Genomic DNA, 27569 nt, shown 5'->3' with positions numbered 1-27569 from the left:
GATTTCGGTACCAGCAATGTACTTACTGCTAGAAGAGGGACAAGTCAGGTGACACGGACCAAGGGGAGTGGGCCAGGCCAGTCCTCTATGTCCTCGAACGGCCTCAAACGGCCCAGTCTTTGCCCTGTCTTCGCCCGTGCTGCGTCCCGCGCTGCGGGAGGCGGAGCTTATGATATAGGGGGCGTGGGGGGCGGGCCAGCAGGGAGAGCGGACCGGAAGCTCTTCCTTGGTCTTGCAGGGACTTCTGGGAAATGAAGTCCCCGCACACTCGCAGCCCCGCTGACGCCTCGCGCCCACAGCTGCCTTACCGCCTGGATGATTGCCCCGCAGTCTCTGTGTCCTCAGCTCCCGTCGATGCGGCACCCGCGAAGCGGGTGCGGCGAGGGGTGGGAGCGCTGCTGGTGCTGCTGCTGGGAGCGCTGGCGTGAGGTTTAAAATAGAGCCTGTTAAAAAAAGGGAAGGCGCTGTGCCTCTCAAGTTGCCGCTTCAAAGTCGGAGATGATGCCCTCCAAGTGCGCGTTGACGGCCGGATCGGACATCTTTCTCACCCTCTCTCCAATCAATCAATCAAATCTACTCAACAGTAAACCCATCATTGTGGACTGCGCTAAATCCCTAGGTGTCATACTAGACAAAAGACTCAACCTAGTCTCCCACATCAACTCCATGGCCAAGAGCGCACGTTATCAACTGCGACTCTTATGGGGGATTTGTCGGTTCTTCCCGGAGAATGACCTAAAAACCTTGGTCCAATCGCTAGTTCTCTCTAGACTTGACTATTGTAATTCTCTTCTGACTGGCCTTCCCAAATCTCACCTCTCCCCCCTTAAATCCGTCCTCCTTTCAGCAGCTCGCTTCATCTCAGGGTCCAAACGAAGTGACCACATCACTCCTATCCTGTCTTCTCTCCGATGGTTTCCCATTGAGGCTAGAGCTATCTACAAAACAGCGTGCATCACCCACAAAGCTTTGCACTCTTCCTCCCCTCGCTATCTGGCGAATAAACTCAAACCTTCTGGAGGCTCAAGACCTTCTCGGAATGCGGAAAAGTTCCTTCTTGAACCCCCCTCCTTCAAAAGAGAAAAACTGTTGGCACAATCGTTTTCAGGTAATGCGGTGAGAACCTGGAACTCGCTTCCTCCTTCGCTCCGTGCCATCACCTCCATCCAGATCTTCAAAGCGGACCTCAAATCTCTTTTATTCCAAAGACACTTTCAGAACTAATTTCCTCCTTCTCAGACCCTGCCAGGAAGTTCTTTAGTCTTTGTAAATTTGTCACATATGTTTATATTTTTGCTGTACATCCTGTGCTTGTTGTGTTTGAAATTGTTTTCCTTTTGCCTGCGTTGTTTTGATTCTATGTTATAGAAAAAATGGTCCCAGACATTAATTCAGCTTACGCATTAGTCAACAAGAGTCAAATAATCACTTCACTGTAGATTACCATTCGATTGAAACATTTAGGAATATAACACAAACAGACAGTCTTGCGCCCAAGATGGTTTTGATTCTATGGCCTGCTTTTGTTCGCCAGGAAGTTCTTTAGTCATTGTAAAATGTGTCATATTTATTCTTACTTTTGCTTGTACACTCTGTTCAGGCTATTTTTGTTTGTTCTATTCCTGCAACAGTTCTCTCATGTAACGTAACTGGTTCTATTGTACAGTGCTCTGACACCTTCGGGTAAAGTACGCGCTTTATAAAAATGCATTAAATGAATAAATAAATAAAATTGCAAATGCTTGTTTACAATGTTGGCATATATGCTTTATCAGCAGGATGCTGGAGATGCATCGCGGGACGACCCCTCCTGTGCACATCCTCCTTCCTCGCCACTAACAGGTACCTGTTTTACAGCCATAAAGGGCTGAAAGAGTAACATTGCTCGTCCGTTAAGAGGATTAAAGTAGAAGGGAACCAAAAAACGGGACAACTGGACTCTTGCAGTACTTCTGTCCCGGCAGTAGAACAAAAGCCGATTGCCCAACTAATCAGCAAAACGCCGAAGGGCCACTCCATGAGTTATACTCATTTTTTTCTCCATAGTTCGTGTCTCTGAAGTTTACTCAGACTTTACACGCAGCCAGGAGAACAACGTCAGAAACCGCACAAGTCCCGCCCCCTAAAGCCACTACCTCCTCCCTGTTTGCAGCGCAACAGAGAGTTTCTCTGTGACGTAGTTTCCGGCCGTCGCCTGGTAACGGCAATGGCTTCCCAAGCTGAGCTCCGGGCACTGTAAACGGAGGGACTGATAGGGCCGCTGCACCTGGATCTCTCAGCACAGTAGGAAAGCAGACGGGAGTGCCTTCGGACTACAGGTATCAAGATCTTGGGGAGTCGGGCATAGCTGCGCCAGCACTTCCACAGCTCGCTGGAGCAACGCGCTAGCGATCTCTGCGTTCCTGTTACAAGGGTGCAGTTCTTCATTATTATCATATGAATTGCTTAATTCTCTTATCGACTCAATTACATTGGTTCTCGCAGGTCGAACTGATTATGTCTCACAAACGTTTTTTTATTTATTTCAGTATCCATTGGTTTGGTATGGCACAACCGCGGCTTAAGTGCACTGAGAGTGGTTTACCCAATTCTGCAGCCCAATATTCGTTGACCTCTTTGATCTCTATGTACAGTATCAGATGTAAATCATATATGTGAGTATCCTGGCTTCTGTGACCAGCTCATATTATTTCCTGGGGTCATGGGCTCAACTAGACCCTAACTTCGGTGTGTGTGTGTGGGGGGGGCTATACTGAACAGTTGCGGTGTGACAACAATTTCGCACACTGGACACGTTTAGAAGGCCAATAGGTCCTGTTCTAATGTGATAATACATGGATGAGGCATATGTGCATGCCTGTTCTTTAGTGCATTAGCACATTAAAGCCAGATCTTTATCTACGCCAATGCATTCCCGTGAGACACTGAGCACTGCTGGAGCTCAGAGTGTGTACACCAGTCACGCGGTCATCAGATTTCTGCAAGATGGTTGGTACTGAGCGAGTCCTTTGCATGTCTGAGGAAGTAGCATAGCATAGCACGGATGCCTTGGCCTTGGTGCAAGCAGGGGAAATGGTAACTTTGAATGCTGGTGTGGTAGTAAAAACAGAAATTATCACAGTTCATCGACTGTAGTGCCACTGCACCTGTGGCTATGCCCCTGGTCTGATGCAGAGAAAAGAAAAGTGTCTTATCTACTTAAAAGTAGCATGAACTGCATAATGATAAAATGTATCCATAGGACACGAGGCTGTGTGTGGGAGGAATCTCCCATTGTGCCCAAGAAAGGGCTTTCACATACATTGAGAAGTAGACTTGAGGTGTGAAGAATATACCAGAATTAAGAAATAAAGAAATTTGTGTGGAGCTTCTATCTGGCTGTCACAAAATGAGGGGGTTCACCAACAGCTAAAAATGATGGAGAATCAACAGAGAATAATAGGCTGGATACCTGTTAACAATTTTAAAAGCATGTATTTGGTAGTATTTCTATAGCATGTACCTAGCCCGAGAGCAACAGAGTGTTGCACATTATGGAGGTGATTGTTTTCATCAAGTGGTAGCTTAAATCTTTTTGTTACACTCACACATTAAAATTTTAAGCACATTTTGATTAGTGATTTCCCACGACTGCACAATTTTCAGTCAATTCCAAGCATATTTCAAACCAAGGTCCTCAGATCCACAGCTTAGCAACTCAGATCACACCTCCTTCTTTGGTTGATTTATTAGAAGTTTCAAAGAAAGCTTTAAATATTTGATTTCAACACTCCTTGTAAACATGCAGGTTCTGTTAATGTTTTGTCAATAAGGACTGCCTATTTGTGAATTTACATAGACTCAAGACTGTAAGACAGGGTATAAACCCTTTTGTTTGTTCATGAAGCTCTCACCCACCAACCTGGTATGTTACCATACTAAGACTCTCCCCTGTATGTTTGTTTTGTCATAAAGGCCTGGCTGAAACATGTAGACCACACCTGGATGTAGGAGACCCTAATTAACACTCCTATAACATCCAACAGCCTTTTTAATACTAACAGTGGGATCCCTGTATAGCTGTTAAACTTTCACCTTCACGTCACTACACTGCACACTCAGAAACATACCTGCTCCGCTGTATTCAGGCGTCGAAGCACACTCGGGACACACTCGGTGTCACTGGGTGGGCCCGATAATGAAGCATGCCACCAACCAGGTTAGTGGGTGAGGGCTTCATGAACAAACAAAAGGGTTTGTACCCTGTCTTACAGTCTTGAGTCTATGTAAATTCACAAATAGGCTAGTCCTTATTGATTTCACATATAAAACCCTGGGGATACGGACTAGCTACCTAGTCCTCTCTCTCTCTCCTTTGATAGTGATATCTGTTAATGTTTTAACATAGCCGTTAGGCCATATTCCTTATGCTATCTAGTCGATTGAAAGCAAATTATTTTGGTATTTATGTGTTTTACATGGATAGCACCTAAATGAGTTGTCTCTTGTTTAAGGTTGAGTTTTATCGATTTGCAGCTACACAATTGTTTTAAAGTTGAGTGCGTACAGAGGATACTTAATGGGTAACTGTATAATGTAGTCCAATATTATCATTGAGGGTTTCTAGTGATATCTTTGTGGCTTTGGTTTGTAAATGTCCCCCAAAGTCTAAGATGGCAATGACAAGTACGCGTTATGTATTTTTTTAATAATACAAGCTGTCCTTATTTAAAGTGCAGGTAACAATGGGCATTGAATATAATTAAAACGTTGAGGTTTTGTCTCCCCGTCATAAATAGATTCCTGATAAAACAGTGGACAGTGGTGAGGTCAGTGGATTTATGTGAATCTGCAGCTGCAGAGTTTATAGCATAGTTATGGATTTACTGAATTGGTACTGTTAGATTTGGAGGTCTCCAGTTGGCAGAGGTAGGTACTTTTGACAAATAGGGACCCTTGCGTCTAGTCAGGGTAAGGGGTACACTCGTATAAAAAACCCTGCTCACGCCCTTGGTAGCTTGGCACGAGCAGACAGGCTTATCTCAGAGGATTTGTGTAAAGCATTTGTGAACACATACAGTAACCCAGTGCCAACACTACAGATGGACACCAATAAGTAGTAGTATGAAAATAAGTATTTTTATATAGACTTAACACAAGACAACAAACAACAAAAATCCACAATACTGTAAAAATGGTAGAATTAGCTTAGTTCTCTTTAGATGGTAAATGCAACACTTTTAGTTCAATGTACCTTTGGATGCGTAACGCTATACAGCAAAGGTGTTGCAGGGAAGGTGAAGCGCCCGTTCCTTACACGCAAGAACGGTGATGCATCGGGTCCCTACTGATGCGTTGGGGATACATTGGTTCTTCCCGGGGTGGGGAGGTGAAGAATCGGTTTCTTACTGTGCTTCTGTGGCGATGCGACTAGCAGCGCCGGTATACGATGAAGATCCGGTGCAATGAATTAAAAAAGGCGTCTTCTTCTTGATTTGACACGATGCGTGCACGCCCGATGGCGACTCAAAGATTCCTCTGAGCCGCGACAGGCCCTGCAACACGCTTCTCCGGTGATGCGACTGCGTCTGATGCGACGGCGACACTCTTCTCCGGTGATGCGAGATGCTTCGGCAATGCAATGCGACAGCTGCAGTGGCGACACCCTTCTTTAGTGATGCGAGACTGTGGTTGCAGCGGTAACACGCTTCCCGATGATGGGACGGCGTCTGATGCGACGGCGACACTATTCTCCGGTGATGCGAGGCGCTTCTGCGAGGTGAAGCGGCAGCGGCGACACCCTTCTTGAGTGATGCGACGACAGCGGCTGCGGCAGCGACATGCTTCTTCTTCGTGAGTCGCGCTTCTAGTTCCTTGCGACACGCAGTCCCTCAGGAGGCAAGCTCTATCTCAAGCACTTGGAGATCCTTCACAAGTTGAATAAAAGTAGCACAAAGTCCTTTCTCCTTTCTTTGGCAGTCAGGCAACCACTGCAGGTCAATCCCCCAGACAGCACTCAGCTTAGGGATAGTCTCCTCCTCAGTTTCTCTGATTCCTCTGCTCAGCAACGGTTTCTTCTTGTTTCCCAAAAGTGATCTAAAGTTCTGGGGTCTGGGTCCCCCAGCCTTTTAACCCCTTCGGGGCAGACCAGTTGCAACTGGTCCGCCCCCTTGGCTCCCCCCCTTTGACCCGGAAGCCCGCCTCGTCATCAAGACGCAGTGAGGGGGCACGCCCCACCACCGATCAAGGTCAAGGGGAAGGGGGGGCGGCGCCCCGCCATATGTGCGGGGGGCCGAGCGGCCCCACCTTTCCTGAAGCCCTTTCAGCCCAGTGGGCGTTGTTTCCCTGTCAGAAGAGGCAGCTAAGGGGGCAAATCAAGGAGTCTTCTTCAGAATTATTAAGTGCAAGTGCGGTAGAGTATTTTCCGGAAGTCTAGAGCATCATGTCATATCCAGTAAGCAGATTCCATGAAACTCTGAGATGATTCTTTTAGTACGAGATCACAGCATAACAAGGGATTGAGAGGCAATAGAGAATCGGCGCAAAAGTAGTGGGTACCCACATCTCTCCGGTATTCTTGCAGCAGCACAGCTCTGAACCCGCATGGGCTGGTATTCACTACTAATTTGTGTATCTTTAAAGGTTGAAATACTATATTTTGTAACCTTTGTTGTGTGTTTTAAAAAGCCATTTTATGAGTCTATCTACTCCCAAAGGGACTTAGCTTTGATGAGATGATGTACGGGCTCAGTTAATTGCTAAGTTAGGGACGAAGCAAATGCAGCAGGTAGCCATGCCAAAAAATGGATTACCTTTGTCACTAATTGAGGTGATGATGCTTTCTGAATGCCATATATCTTCACAGGGCAAATGGGCCTATTATTGTATTAAATTGTATTATGACATTTGTATAGCACTTATTATACCATTTTGGGGTGCTGAAGCCCTATTTCACAATGATAATACGCTGCACCACAGTGTGGGTGTGTGGTTGGAAGTATGTTGTTTTTGCTCTAAGTCTCTGTAGAAGTGTTTCCATGTCATACAATATGATCACAGAGGTGTGGTTATCATATTGTGTGACACATCGCTTGGTGGTGTGATGGATGAGGAAGTCTGAGAGAAAGACAGATTTTTTTCATAGTTTGTGGTTCACTGGTATCTCTGATTAGCTATCAATGTCTCTTCACCGTATTGGTAAGTTTATCTTTTATGTTTTTAATCAGATTTAGTAGTCTGGTTTGGCGGGAGGTCATACACTCTATAATGTTATGGATCCATAATAGGTAGCTTGTCGATAAAGAGTGTGTGGGAGCACGGAATCAGATCTGAACAGATAGACTGTGTTACAGTCCTTCCTTATGTAATGCTATTATGAGACATTAGTGACATTTGACAAACTGCACTATGTTGTAATCATCCTTGTTTGTCCTTAAAGGATGTCAGTGCTCAAGGTATAAGATTATTTGAGACGTTCAGGGTGGACTATGTCCTCCAAGGATTAGCACTGCAAAGCAGATCTAGTCGGTTTTCTCATGCCTTTCTGGTTAGTGTTGAGTGGTTAGTTAAGTAGGCTAGGATTACCTGTATCCGTGCCCTCCAGTTACCAGCAGCATTCCAGAGGTCCTATCATATATTATATGCCTAATTAAAGAATAAGGAATCATGTAGTTAACTGTGATTTGGTGAGGTAGATAATATCATATTCAGACTGGAAGGATTGTCAGAACGACTAGAGTTATTGGCCTCCATCTTTCCATTTTGTGTTCAGAGGTAGGGCAGACATGGTTTACTGTGGCTGAGATGTGTGGGGCAATGGATTGAAATAATCGTGAAAAAAGGAACCGAGGTTTGCAAGGCTGTAAACAAGTACTGTCTGTTGGAACCGGGGTTGCCATGCCCACTTAAGGTAGCATGGCACTAGCTGGAAGACTAAATCTAGAAGGGATATGTGTTGTGCCTCCATCATCCACTCTACAACACCCCAGTGCAGCCCCACAGAAAAAAGGACACCACACCTTTCTCATTAAATAGAATATAGAGTAGTTTTATCTCTTTATATTGTGAATTTCAAATGAGAGTTTCATTACACAGTTAAATAGGTCCAGGACTCTCCTTAAAAGAATTAAGTACAATCACTGGTCAAAACATCACGTCCCTTATGGCACACAAAGCATCAAGATTTCAAATACATTCAGATTGCTCTGCAACAGGTATTATTCTCTAAATAGTTCACTTGTAACTGGTTGTCATACAGATGACCAAATAAGTGCATTGACTATTATGAAAACAGATATGAGCAACTCTCTGGAACAAGCATATAAATAGATGACGTTCTGTTTCAACAGGGCTTTTCTCCTTAATCTGAATTAAACTGGAGAAGGTATCTGAATTTGAGGCACCAATCTCTGAATTAAAGTACACGAGCTCTTTATAATTCCTGAGCACCAAATTTGCTTTAAAAGGATCTATTTCCAGGGGGGTTAAGGTCCGGAATCCACTCCGACTTGTCAGGTTAGTCCCAGTAAGGACAGCGAGTGCACTCTTCCAGGGCCTAGTTCCGGTCAAACCCCTGTTCCTTTGAAGATCCTCTCCCTGAACAACTTCTCCCTCTACCTCCCCACCCACCGCTGTGGGGTTCCCGATTACCTCTGCGCCCGACCGGCGCCATACATGGATTTACTGAGGATGGAATCGGCGGCCCGGTCCTCTCCCTACTTCCTGCTCGGGTCTTGACTCTTTACCCGAGTCAGGGCGAGGACCATAACCGGTTCGTGCGGCAAACTCCCCAGAGGCCTTACGGTTGGCAGGCCTCCCTCTACACTCTCTCCTGTACTTCCAGGAAGTCAACCGCAGGATTGCCGGCTCCTGATGAATGCTCCTGCTTCCGCCTTCCTGAAAGACTCCGACTCGATGAGGAGAGGCAGCGCGCTGGACGGGAGTCCGGTTGCCAAGCGACCCCGCCCAGCGTCTCTCCCCGAGCCGGCGCTGCTCCTCTGTCCCTCATGCTCTGTGCGCTCGGCCATGCTACCTCAGCAGCACAGAGGCACAAAAGAGCAAAGAGAGTGAGCTCCGCAGGATACAGCCAGAAATAGACTTGGCGACATGTAACTTTGGCCAGTACAGCACTTTCCCAGTAGGGGCAAGCAGCCAGTCAGGGCAAGTTTTAAGACCCCACTTTACTTCAGGGGTATGGATCAAAGTTCCTGATGCCACGTTTTCAACCCCACCAGCAGCGCCACCCTCAAGGCTCCTAAGGCTGGGGCCAAGTCACTCTCACCAGTTGTTTGGGAAGTCCAGTCTTTTTGGTCAGATGGCCACACTAAGCTTGGCTCTGGCAACTCTCACCAACCGGGCCAGATCAGCAGGGAGGAAGGCAGTAACCACCACCAACTAGCAGCCCCTGAGAGCAATCAAAGTAGCTTAGGTCACAATCCCCTCCTCTGTAGTCTGCACTCCAGCCAGCCGCTGTCAAGACAAAATGGCCACCCAGTGTCCTCCCTTATATAGCCTAGGCCTGGGTCTCTAGAGTGGACTGGAAGGTTCTGGAACCCTCTAATGTTATCCTATGGGCCAGAGCTCTGAGGTAACTCTAGCAGGCGTCCATCCTAGAAACCCACTCTACCCACCATTTTAGGAAGGCGCACCTGTACCTCAGCACTGGTTAGCAGTGGTGGGGCACCCAGAGACCTAAGGCCACACAAAAAGGGTTGGTGAAAAAAAATAATGGGAGGCAGAAAGGGACAAAAATAAGGGGAGACCATCCCAAAAACTGACAGGTCTAACATGCGTCCCCCCAGCTGAAAGTGGGGAGAGCTACCCAATCCCTTAGGAGTTCTTGTCACTAAGGCGGAAAAACCTCGAGAGACCGTCAGCATTGGCATGGTCCACTCCAGGCCGGTGTTCCACCCTAAAATCCATTCCCTGTAGGGAGATGGACCACCTTAGCAACTTGGGATTCTCACCCCTCATTTGCATAAGCCACCGGAGGGGCCGGTTTTCTGTCTGAACAAGGAAGTGCGAACCAAACAGGTATGGCCGCAACTTCTTCAGGGCCCAGACCACCGCAAAGGCTTCCCGCTCTATCGCACTCCACCTCTGTTCCCGGGGTAGCAGTCTCCTGGAAAGGAAAACTACAGGTTGGCCCAGACCTTCTTCGTTGAGTTGCGATAGCACCGCCCCAATGCCATGTTTGGAGATTCGTCTGTCTGGACGATGAATTCTTTTGAAAAATCTGGTGCCCTGAGCACAGGTGCCGTACACATAGCTTGCTTTAAAGTGTCAAAAGCTTGTTGCCTCGCCTCGGTCCAGATTACCTGTCGAGGGTGTTTCTTGGATGTAAGCTCAGTCAAGGGAGCCACGATGGTACCATATCTCTTTGACAAAGCGGCGGTAGTAACCGGTGAGGCCCAGAAAAGCTCGGATCTCAGTGTCTTGGGGGGTTCCCAGGCCATGATGGTTTCAATCTTGGCCTGGAGGGGCTGCACCCTCCCCCGACCCACCAAGTGACCTAAGTACACCACCGACCCCTGCCCGATCTGGCACTTGCTGGCCTTGATCGTCAGGCCTGCCTGCTGCAGGGCCTGAAGTACTTCCCGAAGGTGACACAGATGGTCCTCCCAGGTGCTGCTGAAGACAGCGATGTCGTCAAGGTAGGCAGCAGAAAAGGTCTCCATACCAGAGAGGAGCTGGTTCACCAGCCGCTGGAAGGTAGCAGGGGCGTTCTTGAGCCCAAAGGGCATCACTCGGAACTGGTAGTGTCCCTCAAGGGTGGAGAAGGCAGACCTCTCCTTCACCCCAACTGTCAGGGAGATTTGCCAGTACCCCGACGTATGGTCAAAGGTACTCCGGTATTGGGCAGCTCCTAGGTGGTCAATAAGCTCATCCGCCCTTGGTATGAGATGAGCGTCAGTCTTAGTCACTGAGTTCAGTCCCCTGTAATCCACACAGAACCTGAGTTCCGGGGTGGTGCCCGGTGGGGCAGCTTTTGGTACCAGTACCACCGGACTGGACCAGGGACTGTCGGAAGGTTCAATCACTTCCAGCTCTAGCATCTTGCTGACCTCACTATGGATGCTAGCCTTCACCTTATCTGACAGCCGGTAGGACTTGGACTTCACAGGTGGGCTGTCCCCTGTGTCCACATCGTGGGTACACAGGTGGGTCCTCCCCGGGATAAGGGAGAACAGCGAGGAGTACTGCTCCAAGATTTGGCAGCAGTCCCTCTGCTGCTCGGGAGTCAGAGATGGTGAGAGGACCACTCCTTCCACTGAACCATCCTTCTCCTGGGACGCAAATAGGTCAGGGAGAGGCTCGCTTTCCTCCTCCTCTGCCCCATCAGTCACCATCATCAAAGTGACCTCGGACCTCTCATGGTGGGGCTTGAGGCAGTTGACATGGAGCACCCGATGGGGCTGCCTGGGGGTCTTAAGGTCCACCAAATAAGTGACCTTGCCCTTGTTTTCAACCACCTCAAAGGGGCCTGTCCAGCGATCCTGGAGAGCACTGAGCTCTCCAGGCTTCATGACCCACACCTTCTGTCCAGGCTCCAACTCCACAGGGTGAGCGTTGTGGTCATACCACTCTTTCATAACTGCCTGGCTGGCTTCAAGGTTGTCGGAAGCTTGCTTCCACAATTTAGCCATTTGGCTACGGAAAGCCAGCATGTAACTCACCACATCCTGGGGAAGCCTCCTGGGAGACTTTTCCCATCCATCCTTCACCAGGCTGAGAGGTCCTCTAACAGGGTGCCCATACAGAAGCTCAAAGGGGCTGAAGCCCACCCCCTTCTGTGGCACTTCCCTGTATGAGAACAACAAACAGGGTAGGAGGATGTCCCATTTCCTCCGCAGGCTCTCGGGCAGACTCCTGATCCTGCCCTTCAGGGTTTTGTTAAATCTTTCCACCAGACCATTGGTAAGGAGTGGAGAATCTGTAGGTGACTCCACATAGCCTGCATGTATGCTGACATGAAGTTGCCCCCCGTCGGACACAACTTCCTTGGAGAAACCCACTCGGGTAAAAATCCCCATCAGGGCCCGGGCCACCGCAGGTGCAGTAATGGTCCTCAGAGGAATAGCCTCCGGGTACCGCGTGGCATGATCCACCAGTACTAGGATAAACCTGTGACCGGCTGAAGTGGGTGGATCTAATGGCCCAACAATGTCGATGCCCACCCTTTCAAAGGGGGTGCTAACGACGGGTAGTTGTTCCAGGGGAGCCTTCAGCTTAACCCCTGTTTTCCCACTGGCTTGACATGACACACACGTCCTACAAAAAGTGTCGGACGCAACCTTCATCTGAGGCCAATAGAAGTGTGGAACAAGCCGGGCACAGGTCTTGTCCTGGCCCATGTGTCCTGCCAAAGGAATTTCATGAGCCAACTTCTAAAGAAACCAATAAACAACTAAGGGTTGGCTCTAATCAGTATGGCTGAGCCTTCATAGAACATAACAAAAGAGAGATTGCCAGTACTGATAACACCGCAGTAACATAAATTCAAACACAGTACTTGAGAAAATGTTCAAGACTGAATGCTAGTTTATAGCTTTTATTCTTATTTATGATTTCATCAAAAGATACTTTTTCATTTTGTGAGAACAAACATGTAAAAAAACAATTTACTGACCAAAATCACAACTGGGGATGAACATTCATCATATCACTCATATCACAACCTTACGAAAAACAATCATTCAAGGGGAGAAGGGGAGCACTGAATAAGAGAGCTACAACATTTAACAAAACATACAATATTTACAATATAATACAATACCATACAAAAACCAGAAAAGCCAATGTCTGCAAAACACTTAGAAAATACTTTCTTCTGATACACAATCAATTTATAACGTACATTCCTCTAGTTAAGTATAAAAAATACTTCTTGGATGTTTTTAGAACAAGGGATAATGTACAAAAATCACCACCACCATTCAACGGTGTCAACCAATCCCCACCGTGAGATCATTCTCCAAAATACAGAATAAAATCCCAAAGGCCCTGAAGAGAATCCCCACAAGTCATTGGGATTCGAAACGCGCAGGCCCCAGCCATCTTACTGTCTGCTTCAGTGATAAGCCTGAATGTCTTGATAATTGTTGCTTATCACTCATTTTTGTACATTATCCCTTGTTCTAAAAACATCCAAGAAGTATTTTTTATACTTAACTAGAGGAATGTACGTTATAAATTGATTGTGTATCAGAAGAAAGTATTTTCTAAGTGTTTTGCAGACATTGGCTTTTCTGGTTTTTGTATGGTATTGTATTATATTGTAAATATTGTATGTTTTGTTAAATGTTGTAGCTCTCTTATTCAGTGCTCCCCTTCTCCCCTTGAATGATTGTTTTTCGTATGGTTGTGATATGAGTGATATGATGAATGTTCATCCCCAGTTGTGATTTTGGTCAGTAAATTGTTTTTTTACATGTTTGTTCTCACAAAATGAAAAAGTATCTTTTGATGAAATCATAAATAAGAATAAAAGCTATAAACTAGCATTCAGTCTTGAACATTTTCTCAAGTACTGTGTTTGAATTTATGTTACTGCGGTGTTATCAGTACTGGCAATCTCTCTTTTGTTATGTAACTTCTAAAGAAAGGCTCGGTAACGCTGGGGAACTACCAAGGCCCGGGACGAACCGTGCACCGGAGCCTTGGGTTGACTGTAGAGGAGGCCATCCTCCCAGTAGATGTGAAAGTTCCCTGAAATGTTACCTGCTGCCTGGGCTTCGGCCTGTCGCCTCAGACCCTCAAGGGTAGGGCACTCCTTCTGCCCTTGACAAAATTCCTCCCTGGTAGGCACTCCCTCCACTTGCCACTCCGCAGGGATAGGTAAGTCCTCCAGGGAGACAACATCCCCCTCCGTGGACTCTGGGACCACCACCTCAGGTGCCCCATCCATCTCACAGGGTGTGGACGCCGAGGCAGGTTTTTCCCGTCCCCGGATCTTCCCCTTGTTGGCAGCTGGCTGTGCCTTTGTTCCAGGCTCCAGCCCTTGCGAACTCCCCCTCCGGGCAGTCACGGACCGTGTGCTTGCACAGGTCCAATCAGGTGATCCCAGCATTTCCCTATGTGTCTGGAACTCTACCTCTTTCCAAGCATTGTGCTCAAGGTCGTTTCCCAACAGACAATCGACTGGCACGGCAGAGCTCACCGCAACTCGTAGAAGGCCTGCGACCCCTCCCCACTCAAAAGGAACTTCAGCTACGGGATAGTGATCCATCCTGCCATCAGCCATCACAACTGGGTGGAGTACATTGGGAATCACCTCCTCTGGGGACACCAGCTACCTTCTCACCATGGTCATGCTGGCACCGGTGTCCCTCAGAGCCTCCCCCCTCTGGCCATTGATGGTGACCCATTGCCTATACTTGGTGGTATTTGGAGGCACATGGATCTTAGGAACCATCTTGCTGTCTCCCAAGGACACTAAGGTCAGCCCTGCCCACACACCTCCCTTGTCTAGGGGTAGCTCCTCCCCGAGCACTACACTCGCCACCCCTGGGGCTGTTCCTCCAGTGGGAGGGTGCGCTCTCTTTGGACACTTGGCATCTCCCTTATAGTGTCCAACTTCACCGCACTCGTAGCACAGACAATTCTGGGTAGCTGACTACGGTCAGGATAAGTGGGTTTCTGGTGGCCAGATTTGGCTGGGGAACCTGACTCCTTCCCTTGTGAACTATTTTGGGGCCCTTTGTAGAACTCCTTCTTTTTATCTCCCCACTCTTTCTTCTGGGAAGACCCCAGTCCAGCTCTTTGGGGCCCCCCTCAGATCCCTTAGTAGACACTCTGGTACTAGCCCAAGTGTCTGCCTCCTCTGCAAGCTTCCTAGGGTTAGTCAGCTTGCTGTCCACCAGGTGTTGGCGCAGCTCCGGAAAACATTTCTCGAGGAGGTGCTCCTTTAGGAGCAGATCGTACAACCCCTCGTAATCAGTAACCTCACTGCCCTGATCCTAGCCCTCTAATGCCTTACTAGCGTAGTCCAAAAAATCCACCCAGTTTTGCGTGGGGAGCTTGTGGCTATTCCGGAACTTCTGCCGGTATTTTTCAGGGGTCAGCCCAAACTTCCTGACTAAGGCAATCTTCATGGTGGGGTAATTGATCTGTTCCTCCTGTTCTAAAACTAGAAGGGCATCCCTCCCCACAGGAGGCATGTACTTATACAGGCACCCCCCCAGTGACTTTCAGGAACCCCATGGGCTCTCAATGAGACCTCATAGGCAGCCAACCACTTACCAATGTCGTCCCCTACGCTAAAACTAGCGACTACATCTTTGAGCAGGTAGAGTCTAGGCTCCCTGGTAACTTCTTTAGGTACGCTGCCACCAATTGGATTACTGGGGGTCCCTGTCTGTAGGGCTTTAAGATCCAGTTCCCTTAAAGTAAGTTCATGGATAAACCTCCTTTCCTCCCGCTCCTTCTCCAATCAGGCTAGTTCCAATTTTAGTTGTCTCTTCTCCCTCCTGTCCGCTAATTCTACTGAGGACAGGCTCCTTCCAGACACACTACTGCCCGCCCTCGAAGGTGTCCCAGGACCTGGTAACAGATTGCCACCTTCAGTTTGGTACAGCATGTCTAATTCTGCGATGGTGTCAGGCTCCATTCCTTCCTCATCCCTCCCCCGATCCGGGTGAGCTGCTACCCATGCTCTCAAGCTGGTTTGAATTTCTGCTTTCTTCGCACCACGCCTAAAGAACACCCCTTTCTCCTGGCAAAATTCCTTAAGCTGTGCCACTGAGTAAGTTTCAAACTCAGCCAGCTCGAACTCCATCTTGCCAGACGGGCCCTCAGACATTTGTGTGGGATACTTGATAGAAAGGCGTCAAATAGGAGCTACTTACAACCACCACCTCAAGGAAAGATTTTGGAAAACCCAAAAATGCCAATTGAAGAGGCTAACTCTATGGACAACAAGATTGCTAGATAGAGAAAGAACAATTAGGTGTAAGGTGCGTGGTGTACACTAAGTTGCTGTAGGGTGTATGCAAGCACAAATCCTATCCCACCACTGAGCACCAACTGTTGGAACCGGGGTTGCCGGCCCACACTGGACGCGGATGCAGAGAGTTGGAAGGCGCCCGAACGGATTGCTTACACACAAATAAACAAGTATCACAAGGTGAATGAAACGCAGAAAATCCTTACAGAACGATAACAAATACTTAAGTGAACACGATCGGAATTGTTTCGACCAAGAAGCTTAGAGGACTGTGTTGCTAACAAGCCACCACAGCGCATCGCGCCACCAGACACGAGAATTAATTTGCGAGTGTCACTGCTTCCCCATGAATCATATACAGCCGCTCTGGGAAGAATCAAAGAATTTCAGAGAAGGCCATTTCCAGTCCATGTCCTGAGGAGAACCCCTAAACAAATTCTGGGTTCGAAACGCGTCGACCCTGTGTTGGAACAGGCTTTATAAGGGCTGCTAGGATTGTAGTTCAGGATAGAATCCCCCTGTAATTAGACCCTAGAAACTAAGAGGTTCCAGCACAGTTAAACAAGCAGGCCTACAGAAAAGAGTCAACGGCCGCTTGTCTGTTTATATGTCATTAGGACTGGTGCCCCATGAATGAAATAACTAGAGGCATCTTTTCTTTCCCTCTGTTTGTATATGGTGTTTATATGAATGTTTTTCATTTATATTGTTTGTAATATGTTTTTGTACTATGGTGTGTCGCTATGAGAGTGTTCTTTATTTCTGGATGTACTGAAATGTTTTTGTAAAATTATGAAACAAGTAAAAAATTACTAACTGAATAGTTTGCCTGCTTAGGATTTTTGGCTAGGTGTAGTGGCAATATATTGAATTAATCTATCTGGCCATTTTTGTTGTTTAATAAATTAGAGTGGTCTAGGCCAGGTAGCAAACAGACCCAAGCCTTCTTTGGTCCCACTTAAGGTAGCATGGCACTAGCTGGAAGACTAAATCTAGAAGGCATATGTGTTGTGCCTACATCATCCACTCTACAACACCCCAGTGCAGACCCACAGAAAAAATGACACTACACCTTTCTCATTAAATAGAATATAGAGTAGTTTTATCTCTTTATATTGTGAATTTCAAATGAGAGTTTCATTACACAGTTAAATAGGTTCAGGACTCTCCTTAAAAGGATTAAGTACAATCACTGGTCAAAACATCATGTCCCTTCTGGCACACATCACCACCCCCTTTTGTACCGCTTTTGGCCGCCATAAGTGTGGCAGGGTATGCTCAGACGTGAGTCCCTTGCTCACTTTGCCACTGGATTCAAGCAAGCCGGGCTGAAGACGGCTGTAATGCCAGAAACCGGTCCTCGGAAGCTTGTTTCCGGTCCAAGGAAGGCATGGCTTGGCAGTTCGGGATGGACTGTTCCCATGAGGCACATAGTCAGGCTGATTTGCATATAGCCATGTCTGAACTGGGGTGGCAGAGTGGGCTAAAGAACGGTGATGGATTAAACCCAGATCTTTTGACTGGGTGTGAGTGTTTGATTGGTTCAGATGCTCCGTCCATCACCACCCCCTTTTGTACCGCTTTTGGCCGCCATAAGTGTGGCAGGGTATGCTCAGACGTGAGTCCCTTGCTCACTTTGCCACTGGATTCAAGCAAGCCGGGCTGAAGACGGCTGTAATGCCAGAAACCGGTCCTCGGAAGCTTGTTTCCGGTCCTGGGAAGGCATGGCTTGGCAGTTCGGGCTGGACTGTTCCCATGAGGCACAGGGTCAGGCTGATTTGCATATAGCCATGTCTGAACTGGGGTGGCAGAGTGGGCTAAAGAACGGTGATGGATTAAACCCAGATCTTTTGACTGGGTGTGAGTGTTTGATTGGTTCAGATGCTCCGTCCATCACCACCCCCTTTTGTACCCCTTCTGGCACACAAAGCATCAAGATTTCAAATACATTCAGATTGCTCTGCAACAGATTGCTCTGCAACAGGTATTATTGTCTAAATAGTTCACTTGTAACTGGTTGTCATACAGCTGACCAAATAAGTGCATTGACTATTATGAAAACAGATATGAGCAACTCTCTGGAACAAGCATATAAATAGATGACATTCTGTTTCAACAGGGCTTTTCTCCTTAATCTGAATTAAACTGGAGAAGGTATCTGATTTTGAGGCACCCATCTCCGAATTAAAGTACACAAACTCTTTATAATTCCTGAGCACCAAATTTGCTTTAAAAGGATCTATTTCCAGGGGGGTTAAGGTCCGGAATCCACTCCGACTTGTCAGGCTAGTCACAGTAAGGACAGCGAGTGCACTCTTCTGGGGCCTAGTTCCTGTCACACCCCTGTTCCTTTGAAGATCCTCTCCCGGAACAACTTCTCCCTCTTCCGCCCCACCCTCCGCTGTGGGGTTCCTGATTACCTCTGCGCCCGACTGGCGCCTTACTTGGATTTACTGAGGATGGAATCGGCGGCCCGGTCCTCTCCCTACTTCCTGCTCAGGTCTTGACTCTTTACCCGAGTCAGGGCGGGGACCGTAACCAGTTCGTGCGGCAAACTCCCCGGAGGCCTTACGGCTGGCTGGCCTTCCTCTACACTCTCTCCTGTTCTTCCAGGATGTCAACCGCAGGATTGCCGCTCCTGACGAATGCGCCAGCTTCTGCCTTCCTGAAAGACTCCGACTCGATGAGGCGAGGCAGCGCGCTGGGCAGGAGTCCGGTTGCCAAGCGACCCCGCCCAGCGACTCTCCCCGAGCCGGCACAGCTCCTCTGTCACTCACGCTCTGTGCGCTCGGCCACGCTACCTCAGCAGCACAGAGGCACAAAAGGGCAAAGAGAGTGAGCTCCGCCAGATACAGCCAGAAATAGACTTGGGGACATGTAACTTTGGCCAGTACAGCACTTTCCCAGTAGGGCAGGCAGCCAGTCAGGGCAAGTTTTAAGACCCCACTTTACTTCAGGGGTATGGATCAAAGTTCCTGATTCCACGTTTTCAAACCCACCAGCAGCGCCACCCTCAAGGCTCCTAAGGCTGGGGCCAAGTCACTCTCACCAGTTGTTTGGGAAGTCCAGTACTTTTGGTCAGATGGCCACACTAAGCTTGGCTCTGGCAACTCTCACCAACCGGGCCAGATCAGTAGGGAGGAGGGCAGTAACCACCACCAACTGAGAGCAATCAAAGCAGCTTAGGTCACAATCCCCCTCCTCTGTAGTCTGCACTCCAGCCAGCCGCTGTCAAGACAAAATGGCCGCCCAGTGTCCTCCCTTATATAGCCTAGGCCTGGGTCACTAGAGTGGACTGGAAGGTTCGGGAACCTCTAATTTTATCCTATGGGCCAGAGCTCTGAGGTAACTCTAGCAGGCGTCCATCTTAGAAACCCACTCTACCCACCATTTTAGGAAGTCCCATCTGTACCTCAGCAGTGGTCAGCAGTGGTGGGGCACCCGGAGACCTAAGGCCACACAAAAAGGGTTGGTGAAAAAAAATAATGGCAGGCAGAAAGGGACAAAAATAAGGGGAGACCATCCCAAAAACTGACAGGTCTAACACTGTCAATATTGTAAATACAAATATTCTTTTCTTAGTATTTAGAGCATATGCAACGTTATATCAAAAGGGCACTCTGTATCAAGATTACAGGGAAAAGTGGGCAGCTACTTGTTTACCTAGTGTACGCATCTGTTATGAATATTCCTTATAATTATTTCTTTTACATTTCAAACAACTATATAACATTTTTGTCTTTAACCACCAGAAGTGATATACTTTAGGTACTAGAAAACGTTGATAGCTCTAGACCAATTAATCTGAAGTAGCAATAAAGTTTTTGAACCTTAGTATTGCAAGTCTGCCCCTGACACCCTCGCTCGAAAAGACATATGAACAGAATTACATCTTGAATCTTGCTCTAAGAAAATTCATATTTCTTGTCTCTAGAGGGTGAAGCCAAATCCACAGTGCATTGTATGGCAGCTCATAGTGAACTACGATGTTCATGAATGGTTTTAACTTAGATCTAAATGTGAATGCTAATGTTCATCACACCCTCCAGTTTTCTTGGATTACTTCCCAGAATATTTCTGCACCAAATGAAAATCTAAAGTGCAAGTTTATGTACTTTGTACCTCCCTAGGCATATATGGGTGAACATGTCATTATGTAGCAACGTTGCTTATCAAGCATCAATTGATATTTTCTAGGGTTTAAGTCTAATTTTGAAAATGACTTGCCTCTGTTTCGGTCCAACAGTGCATTGTCAATTGATGGGGCAAGGAGTCAGTTTGTCTTGATTGGCTGATTTGGAAGGCACATATTTATTCATATGTGTAATGCACCGCTTTGCATGAGTTTTGACTAGTCCAAAATTGTAGAAATCCATGGTGTTTAGTCCAGGTGCATCGATCACTCTGCACTGTTTGAGATTCTTTTATTTCACTTCAACCTGGGTACACAGTTCAAGCGCTGTTATTTGGAGGTGGAGGACCACTGGCAATACGGAGGTGTCAGTCTGCCAGCTTACCAGACTTGCTTTGAAGCAGCCTAGGGCTGTGACTAACTGGTTGCAGTTGTTTCGTATATTGTTGATTGCAGACATGTTCATATTTATGTTGAAGGTGAAACTTCAAAGCACAAGCGAGGAAGATAGTGGTACAACATTCTTTTTCAAATATTATACGTTTCTCCATGACAAATGATGTACCCACCAACAGTATTGGCTTCAACCTGCCACAGTTAAATATTTTTGACTTGGTGTTCTACAGCTTTCGTCTTTGTGTTAATTAGAAATGTTATACCTTATCAGAGTGCACTTGGACAAAAAGTGTCTGACCAAGGCACAATGATCAAAATATTTGTCTCTACAGGTAGTGTTAAGTCATTGCTACTGAATTTAACTACTACGAAAGCGCAGCTCTGCTTTTCTCCTCCATTTTTCAACTCTCCTCTATGCCCTTTGTTGACGTGCTTATATCATCCCTAGTTATAGGTGGATGTGGTTCTCTGAAGAACACTAGTCGTCCACCGCATCAACTCGTTGTGTTGTCCCCGTCTGCTATTCATCATTTAAACCCCCATTTACTTGAGGGAGGTCAGACATTCTCAAGTCTATCATCGTCCATCTTGTGGTTACCCTGCTTTCTGAAGACTGGACACTAACCCTCCATCCAGTCCCATGCTTCCTCCGGCTATGTAAAGTTCCATGTTCTGTTCTCATTGATGACATGCAGCTTTGCAGGAAACATTATCATGTATTTATTTACTTGTTCTTTAAGCTCTCTTCCAAATTAAAGCTGCGTCTTTGCTTTTAGCAGAGTAAAATCAGGAATAGTCCTTATTGTTGTAGTCTCTTTGTACAGTTGCCTTTGCTGCCTAGCTGCTTGTAGCACCACATCTCTGTCATGATGCTTCTACCATCATGACAGAGATGTGGTGCTTCAAGCAGCTAGGCATACTTTTTCTGAGAGCGGTCTCCTAGCCTTGTTAGGGGTACCTGAACCCTGTGTGCAAGCTCAACTCCGAAAAGGTTGAATAACCCTTTCGGCTTAAGAATGTCAAGAATCAAACAGTTCTACACTCGCATTCTGTCGATTTCGGCATACCAACTATTTGTATGTTATTTCTCTTGTATCATCCCTTGGAGTCTTCCAGTCATGCCTTTATCACAGCGTTCTCTTTTATAGCTTATCCACTGCACTCCAGAAGGTTTTGATTTCTCCTTTGAACATTATTATAGCCTGTTCCTTTTGCATGACTCTCATTTATGTTCTGCACATCTGTTCTCAGGAGATTGACTTCAAATACTCTCTGCGTCAATTTTAGAGATTTACTGGCTTTTGGTGTCATATGCCACTGATGATATAATACCTATCATGGGCTTTGATTCTTTATTTGGCACGATGGTCTCTTCAGGCACAGGCTTCTGTGCCTCTGTGGCACAGTTTTCCACACCCCTGTTATGTGAGAAGGCGTACCTGTCCATCTTGCTTTGCCTCCCAACCTTGTCTTGCCCCGTGACTCTTTTGTGCGAGCAGTACAATTTTTTCCCTTCATCTATGCCAGAACTGTGTTGTGACTGTCAGATATCCATCTTCTTTCTCCGCTGTTCCAGTGTCTCAGTGGATTAGAGAACTGTTAATTGTGGCCGCCTACTAAGGAAAGGATCCATAAGCAGGCCAATAGATACCCTCTGTTTTTCCACAACCCACCTCTCATGCATACTCACAATTGCACTAGTCCCTCTACTGTGACTACCAGTATTTCTTTCATTTTCATGGGTCCACCATTATATCATGGCCTTTTCTCTAACACACACTTGATCCACAGTCAGGATGGGAGGCCTGAGGGTGGTCACCTCCTCCGCACGTTGCCTCCTAAAGGCCTTCTTTCACTGCAGAAGGTTGTTGGGCCTCTGTGTGTGAGGGGTAAGGGAAGTGACCACACTGTTATTCTTGCCCCACCAAGTCATCTCTCTGTGAGGCTCAGGAGTTTCAAGTTTATTTATTTATGATTTTGGAACTCAAATGAGATCCACATAAAAAAGCAACAACCACAAATACATTTTCAATACAATCACAAATAAAAATTACAAAAAAGAATAAACATTTAAAACCCTCTAATATATTTCTAGAAAGCTTTTAAAAAAGTTACATTTTTTATAACAGAACATTTCATTAGGGGGATTATAAATGGAAACTAAGAATGCAGGGGCTGAAAGAATACTTAATTGAAGACAAATTGGTCTCAGCCATTTACGCCTATGAAGAATTAAGGCTGGACATTCAAAGAGCACATGGGTGATATCCTGAGTAGAAACATTACAAAGATTACACCTAGCTGAGGAGCCGTACCATCTGGACAATAATGTATTCAATGGAAGTAGGTCCTACCTTAATAGAAATAGGAATCTGCGCACACCATGGGGGAGATTCCAGGTAACATATGGTTGCGCTTTCTTTATTAGGCAGGTATCAATGATCATGGAGACATCTTTCTTCATGATGCGAGCGTCCCTATCCATCTTAAAACTTAATTCCCAAGATGCCAGCTTCAAGGTGGATTTCAGTTGGTATGCAGATAAGGTAAATACAACTGATTCATCAATTTGTAGAAGATCAACTGCAGTTCTGAAATTTTTCACAATTAAAGAGTGCTCTTTGAAAGTTCCTAACAGTTCCTTTTGAATAAGGTATCTTAATGTACCAGATTCTCCCCTTGCAAGGTTAAAGACCCAACGCACTGTCCCTGCTAGGCCCTGGACCCAGCTACTACGCAGGCCGAATTCCAACCTAAGGGCGGCTGTGGAACATGCTGTATTAACTGTAGTTAGATACCGCAGAATTTTGCCTTCCGTAGTATTTAAAAAACCCCAATTACTTATATCAAGTAATTCAATACCGTATAGTAACAATGCTGGGATTTTAGCGCGGAAGACTTCTAACAAAATAGCAAAATGTCTTTTACCTGTAGAGTTGTAGAGGGAGAATAAACTTTTACCTTGAACAATTGCTTTTCGGGAGTTATTTGCTATGTGAGCCTTTTCACTTAGATTACCAACAATAGTTTTTCCGAGGAAGACATAAGATTTTACCACTTCTAATCTTTGTCCACCTACAGACCAAGGAAAGCTCACGTATTTTGGTTTTTTCCTTCCCGTCATGCACATTACTTTACTTTTTGATACATTTATCTTCAAATAATGTGCCTCAGCATATACATAGAGTGCTTGCAGGCGATTTATTTAATCCATTTGGAGTTAAATCCAGAATTAATATATCGTCTGCATATAACAGACAAACAATTGGTCAACCCCCCAGGATAGTGCAATTCCTTCACTTGTGGACAAGACATAAGGGAGATCAGATATACAAAGGGAAAATAATAAAGGGGCCAGTAAACAGCCTTGTTTCAACTCATTAGCAGAAGGGATTACTTTGGACAGTCCTCTTTCCCCACCTAACAAGATTCTGCACCAGGTGTTAGAGTGGAGAGCTTGAACTAAATCCAAAAGAATGGACGGCATACCAAGGTCCGATAGCTTCCTCCACAGCAAAGACCGATCTACTTTGTCAAAAGCTGTGGAGAAATCTATGAACGCTCCGTAGACTCTCCCTCCTCGAACCTTGATATATTTTTCACTTATGATCTGCAATGCCGTCAAATTGTCCATGGTACCATGCCTTTGCCTAAAACCCGTTTGCTCAAGGGGCAAGATTTTTTCCTTAACCACCCAATCATTAATCGACTTGAGCAGACATTTCGCAAAGACCTTGCCTATGGCATCCAAGAGGGCAATTTGACGGTAATTGTTTGGGGCATCCCGTTTTCCCTTCTTATGAAGGGGAACCAATATGCTCCCCTTCCAGGAAGGGAGGACCAATTTACGGGTGAAACATGCGTTAAAAACCGGGAAGAGAATTTTGCTCCACATCTCACTATTTTGTTTTATAACTGAGATGGGAAGCTCATCCGGACCCATTGCTCCAGAGGATCGCAAGCCCTTAATAGCCAATTCAATGTATTTTTCGGATGGAGGTCCATATTGGGAGCTATCCACATACGTTCTAGCATATTCATGCACCAGACCATTGCTAGCATACAAGTTCGCAATGTACCCAACCCAAATGTGTTCTTCGATTGGGATTGGTAGTGGTCTTGATCTTAATCCACAACCTTCCCCAATAAGTGACCAAAATGTCCTAGCTAGACCCATACAAACTGCTTCCCGTAATTTAACCCATAAAGAATCTTCACTCTCACGTTTCAATTTGGCCTTCGCCCTGCTCCTCCTTCTTCTTAGTAAGACTATTCTATGGTATCTTTCAGGAGAATAGATCAAAGACTGTTCCCTTACTAATTTATTTATTTCGATATTGAGATTCCGAAGACAACTGGGAGCTGCTTTAATATTACTTATAGGATAGGATTTTTTTGCCATGGAAGTTACTCTAGTCATAAAATCAGCAAATCATATAAGTTCAGAGCCCTTCCAATAAATCAGATTCTCCACAGTAGCCTCTAAAATACTTGCCAACCCCTTAACAGCCCTGAAATTCCAATAGCATCTTCCAGATTTGTCTCCAAAGCTTACCAGCTCACTATTTAATGACCATGAGTCCTTTAACGGTAGGTTCAAATTTACTGTAATACTAAATATCTTGTGATCACTAAATACGGTATTGGAGACCGACAGGTCTTTCAGAATGGAAAAAGAAGAGCTTCCTACTACCATATAATCAAGGATGGATTCACTATTATTGGACTTGTGAGTAAAATTTGCCGGTGTATCAGAGGTCATTCTTCCATTAACTATGATACCATCTACTTTAGACAATTCTTCCAGAAATAATTTCACTCTCTTATTAGTTTTTATATTGCCCGGAAAGATGGCTTGAGGTCTCTGTAAAGATTCTTCCTTAAGCGTATTTCTAAAGAGCGCCAAAGTCCAATTAGAGATTTTGCAATTAAAATCCCCTATTAAAATTATGTGGGGAAAAGATTCAGAATCAAGTATTTTCTTTATATAAGAGAAAACCTTCTTTAGGCCTACATTATAACATGTTTCTGGGGGAATATAAACATTTATCACTATAATTTGTTTACATGGGTTGTCATTAGTGACATTGCGCAGTGTTATTGCTTGAAAGAAGTTACTAGGATCTAAATAATGAACAAAATTCCATTGTATCTTGTTAGACAACAAACAAGCTATTCCACCCTTAGCATGGCCTCTCCTAGAGGAAGTGGCTCTACCATCTTGCCAATAGTAATCCTTACCCGCAAAAAATTTCACATCACACCAGGTCTCTTGGAGACAAATCATATTGGCTTCTAGTGTTTGCAGGTATTGTAGTTTTTCTGGACTATTCTTATACCGGCCACATTCCAGGATATTATTTTTAGGTCAGTGCTAAAGATGACTCAGTGCTCTATGGACTTGGGGTGATTTGGTCAGCATCAGGCCATGCCCGCAAGGTTCAAATCAATCATACCTGTTTTTGTTCTAATTTTTTCACTTGGAAACCATATTCAAGAACGTTTAATAATCTCTGGAATATCTGGTGAGTTGGTAATTTCACACCCAATTTATCCATTTACTCTAGACTAAAATTTAGGTATGTAAATCAGATGTCAAATATTACTGGGAAGATTTACGCATTGCAAAAGAACTGTAACTGTTTGGGTATTCACTGATTTCACAAATCCCCCAGTCTGTGCCCTAGCACATCCCTGTTACCACTTATGAGCCTAAATTTCCAACTGCAGAAATTCTGACACTTTGGCAGAACATTTGTTCTCTTGGGCTGAATTTGCTGGCCTATAAATCCAGAAATATTTTTCTTTGAACCAGGATGTGTGAACTGAATCAGCAAATGTAATCTTTTGCCACCTAAATTGAATTCATGTGCACAAAAAGCTTTGTGAATCTGACATAATGGTCCAAAATGGCATACTAAAGTGGTGTTGTCCTGGACTAACACTGGTTGAGGCAGGCTCAGTGTAGTTCTACTCTCTGTCTGGCATAGCCCTTTGGGGCAGCTAGGTTAGGACTTTTGTGTTGCTCTAAAGCTTGGCAAATCTTCCCACCCGAAAGGAAAAATATGTTTTTTTGTATCTGAGCAACTAAGGTTGAATCTCACTGAGTTGTCTCCACAGTCAAGCGAACCAGAAGTGGCGGTTGTTCCATCACATATCTTAGCCCCAAACTCTGTAATGCTTTACCTATTGGTCTGAGATGGGGCATTAAGGACCTGAGTTTTAGAAAAAATCTAAAAAAAACCCTTTTTCCTTATGCTATTTACCATTGATGCCACTCTCTGTACTATAACTAGCACTGACAGCGGGGGAAGCCCATTGAGTAGCCATGCGCTATATAAAATCAGTGAATAGAATAGAACTGTTTTACCACTATCTGAAGCATGTTATCCTTGAGGTTGGTAGGATTGGAAGAGTGACACTTTAGAGAAGATGTTTGCACACTTTGTGGTATTGTCTATAAAGTATAAGTGCTCTCTCTGGCACAGTATAAAGGAGCTCAGCGAGTGCAGTTTGATCACGCCCAAGGATCCTACCAAATACCTTTCTAGTTTGAGCAGTTACACATTTTGATTTCAATCGAATAGGATTTTGTTGGGTTTTTATTTACCTGTGACCAAAAGTTTACTTTCTAGACATCATAAATGAAATTGATTAGAGTTTTTCCACAAATATTATATCACATTTTTCAATTTTGTTTACTGGAATTTATTAAAAGAGCACCATCCTAACTTGTTGCTGTGAGCTGAAATTCAACTGACTTTATAAAGACAGCTTTCAGCGTAGTATCAGCAGTATTCAGCATAGTTAAGCATGGCCAGTACAAGATGTGCCAGAAAGTATCAATATCCGTTGAGCCCATTCACACAGCTATATTCAGTGGTACTTCTGTGCTCTTCTGTTTCAAAGCTATACCTGTGCCTCGCCAGTAGTAGAATCATTTGTATGAACGTTAAAATGGAGGCCCTTTTTACTTTTAGGCAAAGGTCCCAGTATACAAGTGGCCATTCTATACTCCAAATTATGCAAATGTAGCACTGTATTCGACACATCAATCCAGCTTCCTACCCATAACATGGGTTTAAATGACATCACTATGTGGGTACGTCACAAACCAGA

At 45.5% G+C, this 27569-nt stretch overlaps 1 protein-coding gene across 4 annotated transcripts in view; it reads left to right on the top strand.

Annotated features, from left to right (window-relative positions):
* The first annotated feature begins 2159 nt into the window (after positions 1-2159).
* The window catches only part of MAP9 (microtubule associated protein 9), a 185079-nt gene continuing 159669 nt past the window's right edge, over positions 2160-27569 (top strand). For 2 of the 4 annotated variants that reach the window (XM_078676972.1, XM_078676968.1), the window contains exons 1-2: positions 2160-2318; positions 2529-2654. The gene's annotated coding sequence lies outside the window, so the exon portion shown is untranslated. Of the gene's footprint in view, positions 2414-2528; positions 2655-27569 lie in introns of all 4 variants that reach the window. The other 2 variants (XM_078676969.1, XM_078676970.1) reach the window with 2 other exon arrangements.

The sequence above is a fragment of the Lissotriton helveticus genome, chromosome 2_1, assembly GCF_964261635.1.
Source record: "Lissotriton helveticus chromosome 2_1, aLisHel1.1, whole genome shotgun sequence".
Classification (NCBI taxonomy): Eukaryota; Metazoa; Chordata; class Amphibia; order Caudata; family Salamandridae; genus Lissotriton; species Lissotriton helveticus.
This window is presented reverse-complemented; position numbering and strand designations above follow the sequence as displayed.